Genomic DNA, 6,422 nt, shown 5'->3' with positions numbered 1-6,422 from the left:
GAAATCTATACACAGAACTTCCATACGACCCCGCAATCCCACTCTTGGGCATATATCCGGACAAAACTCTTCTCAGGAGAGACACATGCACCCGCATGTTCATTGCAACACTATTCACAATAGCCAGGACATGGAAACAACCCAAATGTCCATCAACAGATGAATGGATTCAGAAGATGTGGTATATATGCACAATGGAATACTACTCCGCCAAAAAAAAAAAGAATGACATAATGCCATTTGCAGCAACATGGATGGAACTAGAGACTCTCATACTGAGTGAAATGAGCCAGAAAGACAAAGACAAATACCATATGATATCACTCATAACTGGAATCTAATATCCAGCACAAATGAACATCTCCACCGAAAGAAAATCATGGACCTGGAGAATAGACATGTGGCTGCCCGAAGGGAGAGGGAGGGAGTGGGAGGGATCGGGAGCTTGGGATTATCAGACACTACTTAGAATAGAGTTACAAGGAGACCCTGCTGAGCAGCATTGAGAACTATGTCTAGATACTCATATTGCAACAGAACAAAGGGTGGGAAAAAACGTACACATGTAAGAATAACTTGATCCCCATGCTGTACTGCAGGAAAAAAAAAAAAAAAGAAGAAAATCTTTCAAAAATGTTCATTCTAAACTTCCTTTTGCAAGAAGGGACATGCAACACAACTATAGTTTCTTACTCTGTTTTTTACTGTTAATTTTTTTGTCTGTTTCTGGCTGCCCCCGCACCATATGGCAGTTCCCAGGCCAGGGACTGAATCCAATCCCTATCAGCAACCTACACCACAGCTATAGCAATGCTGGATCCTTAAACCCCTGCACTGGACCAGGAACTGAACTGGCCATGGCACAGACACAAGCTGGATCACTGACCCACTGCACCACCACAGGGACTCTCCATTGCTTAGTTTGAAAGGCTGTAAAAATTCCTAGCATCACTCTTCTGTAAACCCAAAACAGTTGGATAGGAACTTCATCTTGCACTCTGCTGCACATCAGAGATGCAAGTGGTGAGGACTCTACCGGCGACGCTCCAGCCGCAAATAGGGCAAAAATGATCCCATCTACAAAACAGAAACAGATCGGGCACATGGAGAACAGACTTGTGGATGCTGCTGGGGACAGAGGAGGGAGTGGATGGATGGGGAGTGTGGGGTTGGAGTATACAAACTAGGAAGTTTGGAGTGGATAAGTACTGGGGTCCGACTGTACAGCACAGGGAACTCTGTCCTGTCTCTTGCGTTACAACATGATGGAATATAACATGAAAAAAGAAGGAATATATATATATATTTATATATGTATATATACACACACACTCACACACACACACACACACACACACACACACACACATATACACAACTCGGTCACTTTGTTCAACAGCAACTTCTTAAATATAACATGCTAAGTATTTGGACAGCTGTTCCCCTATTAACCTCGGGTGACTAACCACTCACCACTGTGGAAAGCATCACTGATGCTACCAATTTTATTAACCTGCTTGAAATCCTGCCAGTTTTCTGTGTTTTCTCCTATGTAAAAATTATCCTTAAGTACTTTTCTGTAATCTGAATGCGATCATCCATATACATGCTGCTGACTGAAGAAATGTTTTCATATTGAGATAGGAGGAAGTCATCCTGGATTTCACCTGATTTGGCCTGAACTTTACACTAACTAGAACACTCTTTCCCATGGCCTGCCAAACATCCTTAGTACACCTGCTTTAACCACTAAAGGAAATAATGCACTAAAAACATCAAGATGGGGAGTTCCTGGAGTGGCACAGCGGAAACAAATCCAACTAGGCCCCGTGAGGTTGTGGCTTCACTCCCTGGCCTCGCTCAGTGGCTTCAGGATCTGGTGGTGCTGTGAGCTGTGGTGTATCAGACACGGCTTGGATCTGTCGTTGCTGGGGCTGTGGTGTAGGCTGGCAGCTGTAGCTCCAATTGGACCCCTAGCCTGGGAACCTCCATATGCAGTGGGTGTGGCCCTAAAAAGACAAAAGACAAAGACCAAAAAAAAAAAAAAAAATAGAATTGCGAGATGGAGCAACTGATTCAGGCATTCAAAGTGGAAACAGGTAGCCATCGTGGAGGTTGTTTCAGTCTTGTTCCTGCATCAAGGAGAGCTTTACTTTTCTGAACTACCTCAAACTCAAGAATATCACCAGCCATTTGAAAAACACTCTCTTCTACCACCTGCCAGCTGCAACTTTATGCTCTCTCTCTAAAGCCTATCAGTGTAACTATTCAAACATTTCGGACCCCAACCAATCCTCACTTAAAAAGGGCCCTTACTTCTTGCCTGTTCCAATCCTAACACTTGACAGACAGCTTATGTACCTTTGCCATCTTTGCCTGCATAGGCCTCCCACATTCTGTAGTTCAGTGGAAACACAATTCCAATGCTTATTGAGGCTCTCTCTCCTAGGCTACAGTCTTCAGTGTACTTCAGATAAAGCTCTCGTCTATTCCTATCACTGACCGGTCACTGATGGTCTGTGTTGATGGCATTAACCTGAGAAAACACCCTTCCAGACTCATTTCCCACCGGCAGCTTTCAATGAAGCCCCAGACTAAGTTACACACGTTTTACTAATATCCTCATAATTGAATATGCATATCTGACTGTAATTATCGGACATTCAACTATGACAGACCAAGCTTGTCTTTATCTAAATTTTTACTCTTATTTGAATACCCTAGGAGACATTTGGCACTTATGACGTGACCTTAATGTTTGTATGTGATCCTTAATACTCTCCGCTTTAAAACTGTATTATTTCTTAGAGAGAACCAAGGCTAGACATATACAACCTTTTCGTATAATTTTCTTTCATCTGCTAGATTGGGCTCTGGAAGGGAGATAATTTAGGTATTCCTAAGGAGGTTGGCTGGAAATCCTGTATTCCTTCACTGTGTTTGAAGAAGGTATTACAAAGGAATTGCAGTACTCTTCCAGGGCCTGAGAAACTAACAACTTAGCCCATCCAATTATACTCAGTACCATCCTCTTCATTGCTCACTAGATCATATTGCTGAGGTTGAAGCATGCCTTAACCCTAAAGCAAACTGACCAATAAAAACATGCTTTCTATTAATGCTGAAGGCACAGGACCTTCAGTCTATAAGAAGCTACGCCGTGAAGCTGAACTACACAGGCCATGTTAACGGCCAGACAAGCCTCCGTTTCCTCTAAAATTGGTGGCTGTGTGTTAGTTAAATAACTACCTAGAGTATTTCTCTTTATGCTTAACATCTACTGAATATAGACTTAAGTAACTCCATTATTGCTATTACTCATCAGTGAAGCCGGAAAATGCCAACAGAATGTGGATAAGATGCTGAAAAAAGGACTCTGTTTTAAAACACAAGAAAATGATATGTCAGTTCCATTGTTCTTGAGGAACTAACCAGAAAACATAATATTCAATGTGAAGTAACACACAGCCAGTTTCAAAGACATGTGCTTTTGCACATAGAATTTCACTATATCTACATCCTACAGAGTTCTCTCAATTTTCAAATTTCTGTCAAAGTACGTGAAAGCCACAGAAAATGTTCATGATTTTCTCAACAAGCCACGTTACAAATGCAGTGACAGAGGCCAAGTGATTAGAGATTACACTTAACTGAAGACTTTGTTAAAATATAATGTCTGGGGAGAACCTTTTTTGTTTGTCTGTTTGGTTGGTTTGGTTTTAGGGCTGCACCTGCTGCTTACGGAAGTTCCCAGGCCACGAACTTCCCAGCTACAGCTGCCGGCCCCTACCACAGTGGCTTCCGGCCTACACCACAGCACTTGCTGGTCCACACCACAGCCACAGCAGTGTAGGATCTGAGCCATGTCTGCAGCCTACACCACAGCTTGCGGCAACGCCAGATCCTCAGCCCACCCAGCGAGGCCAGGGATCAATGTCCTCTTGGGTACCGGTCGGGTTCATTACTGCTGAGCCACAAGGGGAACTCCCCGGTTAGACCCTTTGTGCCATTTATGCCAGATGAATTGCCTACCTTGGCATGAAACATCAACAGCTATGGCCACAGGCTCATTTGACAACCACTCTGTGTAACTTATGTTTTATGAACATGTACAATGAATAGACATGAACAACTTCTGTTAGTCAAGAACTATGAAATCTCTATCATTGTAGTGAAAAGCAGCGAACAATCTATAATTGTTCCTGACTTCACTGTTACTTCATCTTTGTAAGACCAGACAGGACCTGTCATTCGTATAAATGGCAGCTTTTATGTTACTAGAAAATTACTAATTTGGTAACATAGGTGTACATTTTGAAGGACATGTATTTCTTTTCAATTTGTGTTTGGCTTAAATCTAAAATCGCCCAGCCATGGTTCAGGACAGCCCCAGAGAATTTCAGACCTAAAACATGTACTATCAACTCATATTCCAGTGTCTGAGTTCAAAGTTCACAGTTTAATACGGGTTCCCAAATTTTAAAGAACTTCATCGGGGAGAAAAGAAGGTTAGAAGAAGTTATTGGAGGAAGACCTTAAAGTCTGTATAGTGGTTCAGGCAACGATACAGTACTTGAGATTGAGTCTCGATTGCAATAGCCTTGGAAAATTGTTACCACTGACACTTTTTGAAAATTTCATGCACAAATCATTTTCCTTGCCACACATCTGAATTTAGGTTGGCCCCATCGTACGTGCATTGCAGCACCACAAAAACCAAAGAGGCACAGAAGTGACATGGTCCTCTCATTACACTGAATATAAGCTAGTGATTAATACCATGAACACCTGAGCAAACAAATGACAAAGTGTGAATTAAGACATGGGTTCCAGCCATCCCATAGCCAGCAATCTCTTTGCCACATGGGATTCTATGAAATCGCATAGCACATACAGAATGTAAGGGCCTACTCATGTGCCTTTTACTAATTAGGATACTGGTCACTAACTTCAACAGAGGCTCAATAGAAATCTGAGCTGGCGAGGCATTCCAGAAAGGTAAGATGACAAGACAGCACAAGATCCCAAAAGGCACAGCTTCTGTTGAGAATTCTATCTCCAAAAATGAACAAATGCACATTTCAGAAGTATCATTATGATAGGTCACCCCTCAGATCTCTTCATTCAAAAAATTAATACAGAATAAGAAAGAAGAGTAAATTCAGAGGGAGGTCAGAAATAACGGCAAGGAAAGAAACTAATAAACAGAGTGATTAAATGAATCCATAATGAAATATAAAGTTAACAAAACCATAACTGGTGTTTGCGTTGAAGATTGTGATATGGAGGATTTCCCATCGTGGCTCAGTGGTTAAGGAATCCGACAAGGAAGCATGAGGTTGCGGGTGTGATCTCTGGCCTTGCTCAGTGAGTTAAGGATCCAGCATTGCTGTGAGTGTGGTGTAGGTCACAGACTCGGCTTGGATCTGGCAGTTCCTGTGGCTCTGGCAGAGGCTGGCGGCTACAGGTCCAACAAACCACCTAGCCTGGGAGCACCATATGCCACAGGAGGAGACCTAGAAGCGGCAAAAAGGAAAAAAAAAAAAAAAAAAAAAAAAAAAAAGAGTAAAATGGAATCCTAAAATAAATAAATACGAAACATTCATATCAACATTAAACCATTTTATTTATATTATTTCTAAAAGGACTGAGACATTTAAGCGGTATAAAATATTAACTAGATATGTTTGTTACATTTTTAAATAGCAGTCTTCAAACGAAAAACGGCAGGTTGAATACATACATTTCCTGCTGCTGTCTCACAAAATTACCCAAAAACTTAAAGGAAACATTAAAAGGGAATGATTCCGTAAGAACAAAGTTAATGGATAAAAGGGTAACAATGACAGTCACATTTTGCAATCAAAAGTATACTAAAAGAAAAAACTGTAAACTCATGGAGCAATTCTGAAAATGCCTAGCAGGGGGGACAGTGCCAACAGGTAGTCCAAAGCCGCATGCTCTTGTAACGCAGAAGTATTCAAGAACTGGAAGCACTGTATACATTTGAAAATGAGGCTCACACTGTAGCTGAAAGTCAGACTGGTTGTACCTTTTGAGGAGAAACCTTTTTTCCCGTATTTCCTTGCAATCCTCAGAAGAGCAGAATATTTTGGTCTCCTGGGGGTTCCTGGACCAAGGGTCCTGCCTGGGGAACTGAGGCAAGCTAGCTCAGAGGACTAACCTGAGAGGGTCTGCCTTATGTAAGGTGTAGGCAGAAGCCTGATTTCTAGGCCTGTGCCCCACCCCCCTCTCGTCCTGGCAGATGTTCCAGGTTCAGGTCCCTCCTCAGCTCCACACACAACAGCCAGGAGTCGAGCTCTCCAGGGGGGTGGGGGGCACAGTCCCCTGCCAGCAGACAGTCACCCTCAGTCAAAAAGGGCAGGGGACTCCTTACACCTCCGTCACATTTATAAAATAAG

The sequence above is a fragment of the Sus scrofa genome, unplaced genomic scaffold (assembly GCF_000003025.6).
Source record: "Sus scrofa isolate TJ Tabasco breed Duroc unplaced genomic scaffold, Sscrofa11.1 Contig2681, whole genome shotgun sequence".
Lineage (NCBI taxonomy): Eukaryota > Metazoa > Chordata > Mammalia > Artiodactyla > Suidae > Sus > Sus scrofa.
Note: the sequence above shows the minus strand (reverse complement) of the source record.